Raw genomic sequence first — 18,761 nt, forward strand, 5'->3', positions numbered from 1 at the left:
CTGTAATTAGTATGTAAAGGTGTTGGAATCCAGAGAACCACTTGCAGAAAGCCCCTGAAGGCTGAGGAGCCAGTGCTGAGTGGTAGTGGCCCTGATGAGATGTTATGTTACAGTGTACTCTTTCAGGCTGTTGCTCCCTGGTTATCAGTGCAGTGGAAATGTAGTTTGAAAAATGAGGCCAGAGGTGAACATATAACAGTCTTTTTGCTAAGTGCAGAAAAATAACTTGTGGTACATCTAATAGCAGCAAATTCAAAGTGCCGTTTCTGGCACCAGTTAAGGAGGTATGGCGGCAGGTTTGATGGCTGCAAATGGGCACTTGTGGGTATAGGCGTCCACTGTCAGGTTCAGACTTTACTTTATCTGGCCTAGTCGTAGTGTTGGGTGATGGGATGTCTGAGCCGTAGTCCTTCACCTTGCAGAAATATCTGAAACGTAGTTTTCTAATGATCACTCCGCTGTCTCTCAAGTGGAGCTGTATGGTGTTTGTCTCTCTGGAGAATCTTTCCAAGGAGCAGGAGCTCCACAGTATGCTTCCTTTCCTCGCTGTAGCTACTTAGCGATTTCCTCTCCTGGTAGGAAGCAAGACCGGCCCACTCCTACCACGAGGGGAGGATCAGGGTGGTTAGCCCTCTTCCTGCCAACCCTTTGCCATCCGTAAATGTTTTTGCTTACGGCCAAAACATAAAATACATAACATTAGAACAATTGCACATACTGGGGTACTGCACACTTATAGGAGAAAAATAGAAAGGGAGGAGAAAGGAAGGATGGCAGGGAGGAAGGATGGAATGAAGAGATAGGGGGAAGCAGAATAAACACAAGCTCTCTTCGTACCCAAAGTTCAAGGTGGTACCCACCACCCTTGTTTCTTCAAAGTTCAGCATGCTGGCTTTTTGATACAAATGAATTAACATTAATTAACATTATAATTAACATGATAATTAAAAATTATCATATCTAAAGATATGTGTAGTACAATGCCACCATCTCTGGTGTCCAAATTGGACACACTCATCAAAAAGTTATCAACTATGCCAATGACCTACTGGTTCTCCTCAAAACTCCCAATGTACAATATCTACCACTGAAGATTTTCTTTGCGTTCTTCTTCTTGATAATTATATGTACCATTATAAATTGATAAGCTTGGTAAATTTGTGTTGATGAAGCAAAGAAAATAAATACAATATTCTGTATTATAAGATCATAATACAGGATATTGTTCCTGGAATGGGTAGCTACATAATGTTGCAGCATATAAAAAAGAAAAGTTTGAGCTTTTACACGTTGCTTTCTATTGATTTTTCAAGTGTACAGGTAGAAAAATGCCAGGAGTATGAATAGGACTTGAGACTTGCAACATCCAGCAGCCACATGTGCCCAGCCCATACTCAAAAAGCCCAATTGGGATCAGAGGCAGACTTTATCAACATGCATTTGCTGGCCACAAACAATTGGCTGAAGATAAAGAAAAAAACAAACAAACAAAAAAAAAAACAGGGGAATAGCTATAAGGGAAGCAGCTGATTTGGGTCTCAAACTCAGAAGGGGCCCTCCCAGGAGGAGGACTAAAGGATTTTATTGTCAGAGCCCCCTCAATAGTATTATACAATTACATTATATACAGTGAAACTGTAGGAAACAGTTGGAGCGGCTTCTGGGCCTCTTCTGGGAGAGCAATCTTGACTAGCCACAGGCGTTGGGGTTGCAAAGAAGTGGCTGTGGGGCCCGGTAATTTCTAGTTATACCACTGAAACCAACTAAACTGAGGCAGACATACTGTCTGTGCAGCTGTTTCAGCTTCACAAGGGCCCAGTGGAGAATATGAGTCCTTCCAACTGTAGAGCAGTAGCAGAAGTGCCCAGACTGCATTGCTAAACTGAGGGTAGGGCTTAGCAGTTGACAGTGGCAGAGCATAGTGGTGTGACAGGGCAGAGTCTAGCAGTGCATTGGTGCAGTGTTTAAAGGTGCAACTTTGCTTGGGGGTCCAAAAATGCCAAATCCATACCTGAATGGGATATACAATTTGCCAGGTCACATTCATGCTTTCACCATCACATTTATTTTTCTGGGGTCTGTAATGTACAGTCGCACTTAAATGATCTCTAGAACCAATATACTTTATATGATGTCTATGGTTTCCATACTATTATTCAATGAAGTCACTCTGAACAAAAGTTTTTTTTTTTACCCAATGAATAGGGTATGATTACATTTAATAATCCACTAGCATTATTCGTCTGCTTGATCCATCCAGCAGGCTACAGTGAGCGCAGAAATAGGGCTTTTGTCAATACCCTTATATAAGGGAGATCAGAAGCCAGCGATACAGTTCACCTCACCCGGGTCATTGACTGGGTGAGACGCCCGAAACATAAACTATGGATCCAGTTAGAGGAAGAAATAACTGGATACCCTTTAAAAAGTATAGTATTTACTGACCCACTCACAACACCCACCATCAATAAGGATAATGTGTTAGTTCACGCATCAATGTCCATATGGAAACTAAAATTCATAAGAAATCTCTGCTCGAAATACCCCTCACATTTATTAAGTATTGGAGATTATCTCCTGACAATGGGAGAAGGCTTTAAATCTTTACCATCACAAGTAAGGAACAACAATACTCCGCCGGCAGATTTGTTAGACCCAGACGGGAGCATCCCAGATTTAAGGACCTTAGGAGAGAAGCTGGGGACCACGCAACTCAACAGGATACATTATAACCTTATTGTTAAAGCGCTCAAGAAGGTAATGTCATTAGATGGTCAGACAAGAGAACCCTCCTGGTTTGAGAAACTAATTACCTTGACCCAGACCCCTAAAAAACTCATACACAATATAAATCAGAATCTCCTTTTGGAAGAAATCCCGAGCTCACTATACTTTGTGAGGGAATGGGAAAAGGACTTAAATGTTAAGTTCACTGAAGATAACATCAGATTGATTCTAGCGTCACCAAAATGGACCTCGAGATGTGTAAATATTCAGGAAAACACCTACAAGGTAATCTCTAGATGGTATCTTACCCCGGTTAGACTGAGCCAGATGTATAGCAACTCAACAGATAAATGCTGGAGATGTCTAAAAGATAGAGGCACCTTTCTACATATTTGGTGGACTTGCCCTATAATAAAATCGTTCTGGACACAGATCTTCGACTATATAACGTGTATACTAGAGAGAAAGCAGCCGTGTATTCCCACCAAACCAGAAATAGCACTTCTGAACTTACTTCCACATGACCTAACCTCCTATGAAAAAAGCCTACTAAGAATCCTTCTAGCGGCAGCCAGATTGCTTATAGCAGCCAACTGGAAAACACAAGGGAATTTACCCAGCACTCAATGGTTAGGTAAAGTGACCTCAATCTCCAGATTAGAAGAACTCTCGCACTGGGAACTGAGGACTCACAGCAAATACACCAAAATCTGGGGCCCCTGGGTAAAATGGATATCCTCTAGAAACATTACGCAGTCGGTTACCACTGGTTAACACAGAAAGGTAAACTTTAAACACAGAAACACCTAAATATAAAGTTGTGGGTTATTCATCCTCCACACTTAAGTAACTAGCACTTCCACACTATTGCTTAACGGTACCTCCTCCTCCCCCTCTTTCCCCTTCCTCCGTTTTCCATCCCCTTCCCTTCCACCACCATATTCCACCACCCCTCCTTCCTATTTTTCCCTTCCAATCTTTCTGTCTGGTTTATTACGTTGATCTAGTTTTTACTCAAAGTTTCTCATACAGCAGGCACAATCTCTTGAGTAACATCCGGAGAAGTGGTTTCCAGGCCCACTGCACCGCGCCCATCTTGATAAGCCTCGAAACTGTAAACTGTAAACCCATGTGAGAGATGGGTACACAGGTCTAGAAACAGAGGGGTGGTGCAGGGGGCAGAGGAGGTCCACTCAAGTAGACTTAACATGAACACAATTGTGAGGACTTCTTTATGAGGTTCCAAGTACCGTGATAATGTCTGGGAGACGTGTATCCCCTTCTGTGGTGGCAGTTCCCGCTCATCCCGCCGATATTATCTTCAGGGACATACAGTCCCCGGCAAATGTCTTAGATTGTACCTCAGACACAATGAACTGTTGTTTTTCTTTGTTTTCCTTGGTGCACTACCGCGCTGTTACTCCTGGATGATATTGTCATATTTGTACTGCTGAATTGTCCTGTGACTTGTTTTCTATAATTTTTCCCTCCTTTTTGAAAATCAATAAAAAGAATTTGAAAAAGAAAAAGAAGCCAGCGATACAGAAGGTTAATGTAGGTATATAAGTATAAATGTGCCTGTGTGGGCAGCTTTTACCCTTAAACAAGGATGGAGGATGAAAAGGCAGATGTCCTAATACACAACATGTGAATTATATTGCTGTTTTTTTTTTTAGCTTGGATAACCTGGTTGGATGCCTCCGGGAACACGTTTCTGACACAGATGCAATAAATTAAATTGAAAGCAACCTTGATTACAGAAAGCCAGAACATAGTCTAGAAACTGGAAAACAATTACCCAAGTCATTTTGAATGTTCTCGAAGGTAACATGCTAACCCATTATCTGGACAAGTGATCAATGAACATTCTTCGACTCTATAGGTAATGTTGTGTTCACATAAACTCTATTTTTGTCCATTGTTCTGCTCCATTAGCGGAATAAATGCAGATGTGAACTGTCCCTAAGAGTGGTATTACACTGCTGGATCTTCTGGCCGTGCGAGAGCTGATGGATGAGAACACATCTATTGGCGCTGGTTTCCAGCAGATTTTCAGATTACACAGGCCGATGCAAAATGAATGCATTTGCTTGTTGATCTGGTAATCAATAGGTAAAGGAGAGACCAAGGAGGGTTAATAAACGGTCACGCCATCTGCCCTAAGGTAGTTAATTTGGACTGCACTGATGAGGTGCTTCGGTGGAGTGGATATAATCCAGACAAAAATAACCACCGCACACTCAAGGGTTTATTTGCAATATTTTTATTTTATGACAAATCCTCCAAAAAGAACCAAAAAAGGAATAATTGCCAATAATTAGATTGTGACTGTTTTTCTTTGACATTTCGGTCACAGACAGGCCTTGGTCACAGAGTCACTAGTAGTTCCTTCTCTGTACCGAAAACGTCAAAGAAAAAAGGTTACAATCTAATTATTGTCAATTATTTCTTTTTTGCTTCTATTTAGAGGATTTGTCATTGATTAAAAATAACTTAATTTTTCATATAACCCTTGAGTGTGCGGTGGTTCTCTCTTTGTTATCTGCCCCAAGGTTGAATCACTTTGACTGAGCATGATCCCCCACATTGCACACTCGTGTTTGAACCGACAAGTGCTACAAAACGTCAGTGCCCTTCATTGAATTTGCAGCAACATCGAAGTCGTTGGGTGACCAAGGGTCCAGCCCTTGAGGTTAAACCCCTGGCTCACGGCCAAAATAGCTGAGAGAGAGCCCGCACCATGACAATCAAGGTCATCCGCAAAGATATGTCTTTGTGGATTCAACACAAAGATGGGCACATCACTTTTTGCTGCCAAAACAGTTCTGTGAAATTGTGATCCCCAATGACACTAGCCAAAATGTCACACGCCTGAAGCCAGCTGGAGAAGGTTTGAACGATACCAATGCCTCTTCTCTTCTTTCTTCTTACTCTCAACTGGCTTCACCCTGTCTAAATTCAACTTTTTCAGGGGGAGAAGGGAAAAAATCTCAATGTATTCATCCCTCCGTAATTTTTCTGACACCTTCTGTTTCTACCCTGTCCCCCAATATCCCATCAAAACAAACGTACAACTCACCCAGCGCCACATCAGCAAACTGCGCCATGAATTCACTGGCCCCAGATAGATCTTCATCCCTCTCATGGGCCTAGTACTAGATGCAGACCTCCAGTGCCTGGGATAAGGCTCCACACTCCAAGCCGTCCCTTACCTTTGCTGAGAAAAGGGTGCAGCTGCCCCATGTCCTGAAGCAGATGCTGCTGCAGGGTAAGAGATGTGTTCTAAACGTGACCCCCCCCCTTCCCCCCGAAGCAGGTCCGACTGCTGGAAGAAACTGGTGATGCCCTTCCAGATAGCACCAGAGGGTCCACACTAGGGCTCCCAGCACGGTGGGAGCATCAGAGAACGTCAGAACTAAGCTGCTCAGGCAGATAACTGCAGTGAAGAGATGGCGTTCCCCTCACCCAAGGCAACACAAAGCTGCTCCTGAAGCCAAGAGACCCCATGCTGCACTGAATTGTAACTCTCTCTCAGCAAGGCCACCAAAACTGCTGGCTCCATCAGGGGACACAGAGGTGAAACAGGTATGTCACTCCTGGTCCTGCATCGGGCGAACTAATGTAATACCCACCCATGTTAACCTAATTAACCCCTTCCTAAACCTGCTCCCCTACAAATTCTGTCATGTCGGGCCTGCACTAAGCTCTGCTCACTTCGCCATCTCTTTACAGATTTGGTGTCAGTGAGTGGAACGGGTGGTTTCTAGAGCATCAGCATGAAGCACGTGTGACCTGATATCACATTATTGGATTTCCTTGACAAAGTGCAGATGGGACCACAAAGTAAAATGACAATAACATGTCAAGTTATCCGATAAACCATTGAGCAGAAAGGTTGTTGCCATGTAATTTACCTCTTCAGCAGTCCCTCTCTGCACTCAGTCAAGGAAACCTTTTAATGTGTTAATCGCACACAGATTTTAATTTCCATCATATACTGTGCATATTGCTATCTTCTTTATGTGGACCACCCTTCTAAAAGATAATTTTAAATTCAATTTAATTTTTTCAGGGCCCGAACAGGGGGTACGTGAGGGTAGGTTACTACCATGCACATAGAATAGGAGAGACAGACAGGAATTTATTGCACATTTCATTTACAGTATGTCCTGTTTGCTGTAAATGAGGAAAAACCACAGTGTGCAATGATCCCCATATGTGTGAAGAACCAGTTACTGTTGAAGGACCTGCAGTCACATAACTATATCTGTGCAGGTCCTCAAGATAATAAGAGAGAGAATGCAGTGAATGTAAAGTGGAGGAGAATGTGAGCTGTTCTGTGTAATTGTGGTCTGTATTTGTTTAGGGTGGTAGTCTGGGGTCTGTATTTATTTAGCAGGTCTATTTTGGGGTCTGTTTTTATTTAGCGGCCTGGAGTCTATACTGTGGTTCTATTATTTTGGGGTCTGAGCTAGAATCTGTATTTATTATTGGGTTTGTATATTCAGTCTATCAGTCTAATTTGAGTTATATATTTATTTTGGGGTACATAATTAGGATGCCTGGCCTGGAGTTTGTATCTGGTTTCTGGTCTGTGGTCTGCAATTATTTTTTGGTCTTTATTCGGGGGATTTCTCTTGGGTCAGTATTCTGTGGTCTAGTCTGAGGTATGTAGTTATTCTATTTATTAAGAGGTCTGTAGTTATTTTTTGGGGTCTGTATTTATTCTGGGGGTTGTATTTATTCTGTGGTAATTTGAGGTGATTCCAAAGGCTTTTGATACTTTACCTATTAAATGTCTATGAGGGATAGTAAGGCCTATAGGCTTGGAAAGTATAGTTTGTAATTGGATTGAAAACTGGCTGAAGGACCGTGTCCAGAGAGTTGTGGTCAATGATTCCTATTCAGAATGGTCCCGGGTTATAAGTGGTGTACCCCAAGGTTCAGTGCTGGGTCCTCTATTATTTAATTTCTATATTAAGGATATTGAGGATGGAATTAATAGCACCATTTCTATTTTTGCAGATGACACTAAGCTATGTAGTACTGTGCAGTCTATGGAAGAGGTCCATATACTACAAGCTGACTTGAACACTGAGTGATTGGACATCAACTTTGCAAATGAGGTTCAATATAGATAAATGTAAAGTTATGCATCTTGGTAGTAATACTCTCCATGTATCATATGTCCTAGGGGATGTAACACTGGGAGAGTCACTTATAGAGAAGGATTTGGGTGTCCTTTTAGATCGTAGATTAAATAACAGCATGTAATGTCAATCAGCTGCTTCTAAGGCCACCAGGATATTGTCATGCATTAAATGAGGCATGGACTCGCGGGGCAGGGATGTAATATTACCACTTTAAAAAAGCGCTGGTGCGGCCTCATCTGGAATATGCAGTTTAGTTCTGGGCATCAGTCCATAGAAAGGATGCCCTGGAGCTGGAAAAAGTACAGGGGAGAGCGACTAAACTAATAAGGGGCATGGAGGGTCTAATTTATGAAGAAAGATTAAAATAATTTCATTTATTTAGTCTTGAGAAGAGCCGTCTAAGTGGGGACATGATTATCCTATACAATATATAAATGTATAAATGGGCCATGTAAAAAATACGGTAAAAAACTGTTCCATGTAAAATGCCCTCAAAAGACAAGGGGGCACTGCCTCCGACTGGAGAAGAAAGAGTTCAGTCTCCAGAAGCGTCAAAGCTTCTTTTCTATATGAACTGTGAATCTGTGGATTAGACTTCCTCAGGACTGGGTCACAGAGGAACAGTGGACAGTTTTAAAAAGGGTTTAGATGAATTCTTAAAAGTAAACAACATTAATGCTTATGAAAACGTATAGAAATCTGAGTCTCACTTCCTTCTGAGATTCGCATCCCCACCTATCCCTTTATTGAACTTGGATGGACTTGTCTTTTTTCCACTGTATTAACTATGTAACTATATAGGAATATAGTGTCACAGCTCAAAACTGTCTGTCTTTATAGTATGGTCCCTATCTGTACTCATATCCTGGAGAGACTCTGCATCTGTAGTGGATGTGTGCTTATGCATCTAATACGATATATGTGTATGTAGTTGTGGACATATGTGTCTGTGCATGCAATAGATGTACATATGCAACTCTGCTGTAATTTTTTATTCCAGAAGAGGGTGCCAGATTCTTGGTCAGGGCAGCCAGTGAAGGAGATTCATCATAAACAGGAAGGGAGCAGGGATACTGCTCGAGTGTGTGCATGTGTGTGTAGACACCAGGTGTATAACTCAGTCATAGTCCTGGTACCCGAGCTTTCAGGGTGGAGAATTGGAGCCACAAAAGGAGAAGTTATGGCTTTTTGGTTGCAGAGTATGAGAGCCATCGGGATACCAGAGAACCTGGTGTCAATTAGAGCATAAAAGAGTATGCAATTCTGTTGCAATGGTGCCTCTGTCCTGCTCCCTCGTTACATGACTCACCCAGCTTCTTCTATTCTGGCTCACTGACCTACTTGCCCTCCGCTGCCGACCAGCAGCAGGTTTAAACCGCCATTGTCCCATGTGTCTTCTGCAGCCAAAGGCCTGCGGTTCTTGATGAAGACCTCCCAACCTGTCTCGTCTCTAGGGTGTGAGCACTTCCCGGCTCTTAAAGGGCTAGTGTGCACACCCTAGCTTTCGCCATCCAAAGGCTGGTTACTTGAGGGTATTTTAGCTTGCTGCTATTTCAAGTGCTGCTTGTTATAAGTGTATTGGAGATATTCAGGAGATACTCAGGAGGTAATCTGGAGGTGGATACAATCTAGACAAGTAAGATTTGTTTGTTTAAAATCTTTCCCCTCTTTACAATGGCAGATCTGGTTCTGTGCAGGAATTGTTGTTCTTTTATTTCAGGTTCCACTCTTCAAAGGTTTGGATACTGTCTGATCTGTAGACAGCTCTCCATAATGCAGCAGGAAATTACCTTTCTGAAATATGAGATTTTTAAATTAACCACTAAACAAACTCAGGCTGAGAACATTGCAATGCCACTGCCACAGAGGCCCCCTAGAAATGGAAGATGGGTTACTGTAGGTTCAGGTAGACTGAGAGTTGTGGATAGAAGGCATGTCCCACAGTCTGTGGCTCTCCATAATTCATTTACAGAACTTTCAGAGTGCAAGAGCAACATGGAGGATGGCTCAAGCACAGTGGGTGAGAAACAATCATCTCCCATGCCCAAAATATGTAAGACTGCAGCCAAAGACAAAAAGGAGAAGGTGAGGATTGATAGTAAGCAGCTGTTGGGATAGACGACGGATCCTAAATATTGTTAGGCAAGCAAAGCAGGAAAGGGAAGTGGATGTTATTCTCCATCTTGGGACAAACGATCTGGCTTGCAATGAGGTTTCAAAGGTGAAAGAAGCTTTTCATACACTTGGAAAGGATATACGAGAGGTTGCATCAACTGTTTCATTCTCTGCAGTTTTGCCTGTGCAGAACCTTCAGCATGACAGGAAGATGCGCATTAAGGAATTCAATGTATGGCTTGGTGAATGGTGTTTGGCTTTGTGTCTCATGATAGCTCTTGTTGGAATGGAAAAGAACTGTACAAGAAAGATGGTTTGCATCTTTCTCTCAAGGGAACGAATGTCCTCGGTGAACAGTTCCAAGTATTTGCTTAGAAGCATTTAAACTAGGAAAGGGGGGCAAAAGAGTGATAATCCAGCAGTCCAACTGCCCCCCGGAACAATGCCAGAAGAGGCCAGTAGCACAAAGGTTAAGAAATGACAAGCTCAGAGTCTTGTCTACAAATGCTCGCAGTCTAGGGAATAAGATCAATGAACTTGAGGCTATAATGGCATCTAAGAATATAGATGTAGTGGCTGTTACTGAGACGTGGTTCAAGGGGAGTAATGACTGGGATATATCAATACCAGGGTTCTCTCTATACAGGAAAGACAGAGAAGGCAAGAAGGGGGGAGGGGTGGCCCTGTATGTGAAAGATAGCATAAAATCTAATTTGATACAAGTTAGCGAGAACAATTTAGAGTCAGTTTGGGTTACCTTGGAGCTTCATAATCATAAGGTAACTCGTGTAGGTGTGATATATAGACCACCTAGCCAAGTCAAAGAATTAGATGATCTACTAGTTGAGGAAATAGCTAAAATGACATTGAAGGGGGAAGTTATCAATATGGGAGACTTCAATCTTCCAGATGTAAACTGGAAAACCAAAATAGCTAGTTCTGCCAGGAGTACAGATATTCTAAATTCCCTACTGGGATTATCTCTACAGCAAGTAGTGGAGGAGCCAACCCGGAAGGAGGCCACTTTAGATTTAGTATTCACAAATGGGAATTTGGTATCTGATATTACTGTAGGGGAAAGCTTGGGATCTAGTGATCACCAGTCAGTGTGGTTTACTATAAGTACAGTGACTGAGTCACACCACACAAAAACATAGGTTTTAGATTTTAGAAAAACTGACTTTTCTAAAATTAGATTAGTGGTATACGGGTCCCTATCAGACTGGAACAGTTTCATTGGAGTCCAGGAGAAATTGGACTACTTAAAAGTGGCACTATTGAAGGCAACAGAAAATTGCATTAGGATTGTCAGTAAAAGCAAAAAAAGGAAGAGACCACTGTGGTACTCAGCAGAAGTGGCCAAAATCATTAAAAACAAAAAGATAGCATTTAGGAATCATAAAAAAAAACAAAAACGAGGATGACAGACAAATTTATAAGATTAGGCAGAGAGAGGCCAAACAAGTTATAAGAGCTTCTAAAGCACAGGCAGAAGAGAAATTAGCTCAGTCAGGGATAAGGCATTCTTCAGATACATAAATGAAAAAAGGAAAATAAAACAAGGAATTACCAAATTAAAAACTAAAGAAGGAAGGTATATGGAAGAAGATAAAGAACTAGCTGACTGCCTCAATGAATACTTCTGTTCCGTTTTTACAAAGGAAAATGAAAGAGAAGGACCTCAGTTAGGAAAGAAGACTAATGAATCTTTTGACGCATGTGTCTTTACAGAGGAAGAGGTTCTAAGTCAACTGTCTAAAATTAATACAAATAAGTCACAGGGGCCTGATGGGATACACCCAAAGCTATTAAAAGAGCTCAGCGGTGAACTAGCAAAACCATTAACAGATTTATTTAACCAATCACTGGCAACAGGAGTTGTCCCAGAAGATTGGAAATTAGCAAATGTTGTGCCCATTCACATAAAAGGTAGTAGGGAGGAATCGGGCAACTATAGACCAGTAAGCCTGACATCAATAGTGGGGAAATTAATGGAAACCATACTTAAAGAGAGTATTGTGGACCATCTAAAATCCCATGGATTGAAAGATGAAAAACAGCATGGGTTTACTTCAGGGAGATCATGTCAAAATAATCTTATTGATTTTTTTGATTGGGTGACTAAAATAATAGATGGAGGAGGTGCAGTAGACATCGCTTATCTAAACTTTAGTAAGGCTTTTGATACTGTCCCACATAGAAGGCTTATCAATAAAGTGCAGTCATTGGGCTTGGACTCCCATATTGTTGAATGGATTGGGCAGTGGCTGAGGGACAGGCAACAGAGGGTTGTAGTCAATGGAGTATATTCAGACCAAGGTCTTGTTACCAGTGGGGTACCTCAGGGATCTATTCTGGGACCCATATTGTTTAATATCTTTATCAGCGAAATTGCAGAAGGCCTCAATGGTAAGGTGTGTTTTCTTGCTGATGACACAAAGATTTGTAACAGGGTTGATGTTCCTGGAGGAATACACCAAATGGAAAAGGACTTAGGAAAACTAGAGGAATGGTCAAAAATCTGGCAACTAAAATTTAATGTTGATAAGTGCAAGATAATGCACCTGGGACGTAAAAACCCAAGAGCAGAATATAAAATCAGTGATACAGTCCTAACCTCAGTATCTGAGGAAAGGGATTTAGGGATCATTATTTCAGAAGACTTAAAGGTAGGCAGACAATGTCATAGAGCAGCAGGAAATGCTAGCAGAATGCTTGGGTGTATAGGGAGAGGCATTACTAGTAGAAAGAGGGAGGTGCTCATGCCGCTCTACAGAGCACTAGTGAGACCTCATTTGGAGTATTGTGCTCAGTACTGGAGACCATATCTCCAGAAGGATATTGATACTTTGGAGAGAGTTCAGAGAAGAGCTACTAAACTGGTACATGGATTGCAGGATAAAACTTACCAGGAAAGATTAAAGGACCTTAACATGTATAGCTTGGAAGAAAGACGAGACAGAGGGGATATGATAGAAACTTTTAAATACATAAAGGGAATCAACAAGGTAAAAGAGGAAAGCATATTTAAAAGAAGAAAAACTGCTACAAGAGGACATAGTTTTAAATTAGAGGGGCAAAGGTTTAAAAGTAATATCAGGAAGTATTACTTTACTGAGAGAGTAGTGGATGCATGGAATAGCCTTCCTGCAGAAGTGGCAGCTGCAAATACAGTGGAGGAGTTTAAGCATGCATGGGATAGGCATAAGGCCATCCTTCATATAAGATAGGGCCAGGGGGTATCCATAGTATTTAGTATATTGGGCAGACTAGATGAGCCAGATGGTTCTTATCTGCCGACACATTCTATGTTTCTATGTTTCTATGGGAGGGTGCCTGAGCTTTGGGTTTTCTAGTCTGCTAGTAACCAGTGAAGGTGCGCTGTTCGGTTTGTCTGCCTGTGTACCCACTTCTGTCTGTTTACCAACTGTTTGTCCTGACCTTAGTCTGTTTAGCATATTGATCCTTTGCCACCTGTCCTGACCTCAGACTTGTTTCAAGTATTCACATGCACGTTGCCAAGTATTTTCTGACCCCTTGGTGCTTTGGACCAGTGCCTCTGTCCCCAGTGGGTCAGCTGCCAATCACACCAGGACTATTCCAAGAGGTAGTGGCCTGGTGGATCTCCTACAGCAAAGAGCAGATTCCTTTACAGGATGTAAAGGTTTAAATCCAGGGGACTGCAAGGACAATGCCCTAAGGTCTAGCCCAAAGTCAAATCAGTTGGTTGGTGCGGTGGTTCCACATCCACTGTCTGTAACAGTGAGCTCATGCCATGGAACTCACTCACCCACCCCAGATGGGTCTGCCAGAAACAATTACTGACCTATATGCACAATGTATCTGCTACCACAACGGTACACCAACCTCCAGTCACAGCTGCAGTACCTATTCTTCCCTCTCAAGTTACACCCACCGGAGGGTCCGGCTCACACCTATCACTTTCTTCACGCTATGATGGGACGATGAAGGGTATTTATTAACCAGTACACTATCCACTTTGAATTGAAACTATACCAGTTTCCTACTGACTGGGCTAAAGTAGCCATCCTGGTCTAAATTCTGTCTGGCGAGGCTTTAGACTGAGCTAATCTGCTCTGTAATTCTGTGAACTGTAATCTGCAAGAGTTCCTGTGAACATTTCATACAGTCTTTGAGGAACCAGGACATACTTCTTCTGCTGCCTCTTATCAACAGCAACTATATAAGGGCAACCTCATTGTTGGTTAATACCCAATTCAGTTCCGTACACTTTGTGATATATTTATGGTTGAAGACAGCACACCGAGGAAGTTATTTGAATAGTTGCTTCTTTTATTTAATTCATTTCAACACCAGTAATAAACAATATACATCAGTGCAATGTTTCGGGCCCTTTTTAGTAGGTACCCTTTCTCAAGCTGATGAATATAGGAAAAATAAATAAGAAAACACATACATTTTAGGGAAATTTAAATACATGATACATGATTATCAATATTAAATGCATGATTACAGTAGGTGACGGATACAACTGTGGAGCAAACCCAAATTTAAATATGATAATATAAATGCTCAGGTTTATGCATGATTAGGAAAGTTATTCATAATTAATTAAAAGGACAGGATTATAAAGTATTGAGTTTGGCGGCAATTTCATGATAGGTTTTGATTTGTTGCACATGTGGGATTGGTCAAAGATACACTGTATATACATGATTCGTGTTACCAAGGGGATTCAGTAATCCGTGCATGATGACACAAATACGGAAATGTATTAAATAAAAGAAGCGATTAGTTAAATAACTTAATCGGTGTCCTTTTTTCAACCATAAATATATAACAAAGTGTATTCGGATCACCAGGTGGAGGGAGATCAACCCGGGGATATGCACCCACAAAAGCCATCTAGACGAGTGCTGTGGCAACAACTTTACCTCAGTTCCGTACACTGGCCTCAGAGTTGGCCTGGAACAATGAGGCACTTGTGGCAGGATTCTGGGAGGGTCTGTTGGGGTGTATAAAAGACGAACTGGCAGGTTGGAATGTGTCAGCTACATTAGAGGCCTTGATCTTCTTTGCTACCCGAATTGATCTTCAGATCTTCAGTTCCAGGAACATGCCAAGGTGGCTGCTTGCGAGGGAGGACTCCCTTGGTTAGCAACATTTTTCCAGAAACTACAAGCTCCTTCTTCCTACACCTCTGCAACTTTACCTGTGCAAGTGGATAGAATCAGGCTGTCTGAAGAGGGACATCAGCACATAGGCTCCAGTAATCTCTGTATTGTGAAGCCAAGGGACATTAGATCTGCACTTGTCCTAACAAGGCAGGACTCCAGAACTAAAGGTTAATTAGGAGAGACAGCTTTTGGTTAAGAATAGTTCTTTCCAAAATTGACATTACATATGTTACTGTTGTGGTGGTACGCAGTTTATTGTGCAGGCCTTCGTAGGTTGTGGTTGGGTGGAAATCCTGCATCTGTTCATTGGGGAACTAGCACCAACTACAAGTCCAGCACCTAGAAAAGTCTTTGGTGATGACATCAGTCAATGGGAAGCCACTCTCAGAGACCATAAGTATGCAACCAAGCAATTGGATCTTCAAGTGGGTACACTTGACACAGAGAAGATTTCTTTGTATGTCATGCCTGTGTCTACCAGTCCTCTACTTTTGGAACTGCCCTGGTGCCATCTGCATAATCCCGACCTGGACTGGAACTGTGGGCAGATTATACATTGGGTTTACACCTGTCACTCACAATGCCTGACTCCTGTACAGCCTGTACAACTTCCACTGGTTCCGCAAAACTACAAGGGTCACCTACAGCCTACTCCAGTTTTGCCAATGTCTTTGATATGGAGGCTGAGACCCTGCATCTTCATCAACCTTATGATTGCTCTATCGACCTGATTCTTGGAACTTCACCTCCTCTAGGCAACTCTTACCCTCTGTTTCAACCTGAAACATTAGACAAGTCATACTACATTAAAGAAAACTTGTAGAGGGCATTTATCCACAAGTCATCTTTCCCAGATTTTTTTTTTTTGTTACGAAGAAAGATTGGTCGTTTTGTCCATGCATAGATTACTGAGGTTTAAATAAAGTAACCGTGAAGAATAAATATCCAATATCATTGATCCCTGAACTAATTGACAGTCTACATGACACCAGGATGTTCACCAAGCTAGATGTGTGTGGAGAATACAACCTGATTCACACAAGGAGATGAGTGGAAAACTGCCTATTTTTTTTTATATGAGATTATTTTTATTAGTTTTATGAAAACACAAGTAGAGATATAGGGGGTCATTTACTATTATGAAATACGCCTAAATGAGGCGTATTTCAGGCGCAGAATTCGGCGTAATGGTTAGTTGCACCACTATCTGCAACTTCGCCCCACTCATAAAATTGTGGGCACAGTCTGGGCAGGGAAGGTGACGGGCCAACAGGCCCGTCTCATTCATAATTTTTTACGCCTGAAAATGGACTAAATGTAAGACAGTTTGGAAGCTGTCTTACATTTAGAACTGGCGAAAAGTTATGGAGAGGCCTAAAATGCCAGTCTTAATAAATGTGCCCCATAAACATACAGAAACAAGAACAAAAATCCACACAGGGCTAACCCTCCTCCCACTCCAACCACCTCCCGGGAACAATGTACATTCCCCACAATATAATGGTTATGAACTCAAATATAGCAAGGAAAAGCATTTCATAGATTCCATACAGCGCATTAGATTATATCAAATAGGTGAAGATCACTAGCCCATATTACTGTGCCACACATCTAATTCCAGGTAAAGTACATTATGTAGACCTAGAGGGGGCAGGACTGTCAAGCCTTACCAAATACGGGGAAGGTAATCCTGGGGTGTCTATCCACTGTCAACAAATCTTCTAAAACATTAATAAGGTTTCTTTCTTGATCTATACCCCTCTCCAATCTAAGAATGAAACATATAAGATGGACAGCAGAAAAAGACCACCTGGTCCATATAGTCTGCCCTTATATAATTTTTTTTATCTCACTTACTGTAACATTTAGTCTATTGATGTATTCTATAATTGTCAGAGGCAATGACTGAATCCAATGTATGGCTATTAGTTTCCTAGCTTGATATAATATACACTGCATCCCCATTTAGGGGAGGCAGGAATCTGAATGCCACACGCCTGGCCTTATCACTAAGTTCTGAAACATCCTCACAAGACCTCATCAATTTTCTGCATTCCCATATCATGTGTAGCAAATTCGCATTTTCAAGACCACATCTGGCACAGTTGTCATCTGAGCGAATCCCTATCGTGCAAAGTAAAACTGGGGTACAGTAAACTCGATGGAACAAAAATAACTGGGATAACCAATGAGCTTCAGACAGAGCCAACTGAGGTACAAAAGCAAGAATATTGGACCATTCATCACCCGACAGAGGACCCACACCTGCCTCCCATTTGTGTTTGATAATCAAAGGATATCTTTCATGATAAGAATATAACAAGTTAGAGTATAGAACTGAATAAAATGCCCTTCTTCTCTGCGGATAAAGATATATTATCCAAGATAACATCAGACTGCACTCTAGGATTGGATATTTTAATCTGTTTGGACACTGCATGTCTAAGCTGCACGTATTGATAAAAGATTTGGTGGGGCAGCCCAAATTCATCCCTAAGGCAATCAAAATCTTTGATATTTTCACCTTCCATAATATGGGAAACAGTCTGTATCTGTGCCTACTTCTACAAGGCAAACTCACCTAATTTTAAAATTTCAGAAAGGTTGTTGTTACACCTTAGGCGGGTGAATCTATTACGACCAACCTTACCACATAAAGCATTAACCTTACTCCAAACTTTGGTGGTCTAATTTGAGCCCCAATCTCCAGGAGATAAAGATCTCCAGCCAAATACTTAGTAAGTCATTCTATACACATAAGTTCCACCCTTTAACTGCTGCAATTGTTTAGCTAGAAAATAAAGCCATGGATTAGAGTTGGCCAATCCTCCATTCTCTTTACTCCTCTGTAGGGTTTCTAATCGGATCTGGGCAAACTGCTTTTTCCAGATCAGAGCCTTATTTTTATTTATTTTTAATACGGCATTGGTATCCATATGGGAGAGTTATAACCATTTATATCAATTATAACTATTTTTTTTTTTTATCAAATTAGTGCATACAATCACAGAGAGTGGCAATTTCCACCATGTGTTTTTTTTTAAGACTGTGCTCAATAATAGGAACCAGATTTAGAGCAATATAATCTGATGGATATGGTGATATTTGCATGCCTAGACAATTAAATTAAGAAACAATGGAAAGGGAAATTAGTGCAACTGAATTAGGAACATAACAGATAACAATTTCTCACAAAAGAAGCATATTGTTTGCAATCCACTCATTTATACAACCATATTGGAAACCCATTATCTCCTGTGAGTTGCAGATCAAAGCATCTAGGGGCTCAATGGCTAATGCAAAAAGTAAAGGGGATAGGAAGCATTCCTGCCTGGTGCCTCTTTCCATTGTGAACGAGGATAACAGTCTACCGTTAGTTTGTATGTGTGCAGTAGGAGGAGGAGGTATACAGCCAATGGTCCCATGCAAAAAACTGGGGACCAAAACCCATTTTTTTCAATACTGCCCATAAAAATGCCAACTCGAAGCTGTCAAAAGCTTTGGCAGCATCAAGTGAAAGCACTCCCCTGGTCAACCCCCCCCCCTGATCCTAGCTGCAAGTTAAGAAAAACCTGCCACAAGTTTGCGGTTGTTGACTTACCAGGGA

Source organism: Bufo gargarizans, chromosome 2 (assembly GCF_014858855.1).
Source record: "Bufo gargarizans isolate SCDJY-AF-19 chromosome 2, ASM1485885v1, whole genome shotgun sequence".
Lineage (NCBI taxonomy): Eukaryota > Metazoa > Chordata > Amphibia > Anura > Bufonidae > Bufo > Bufo gargarizans.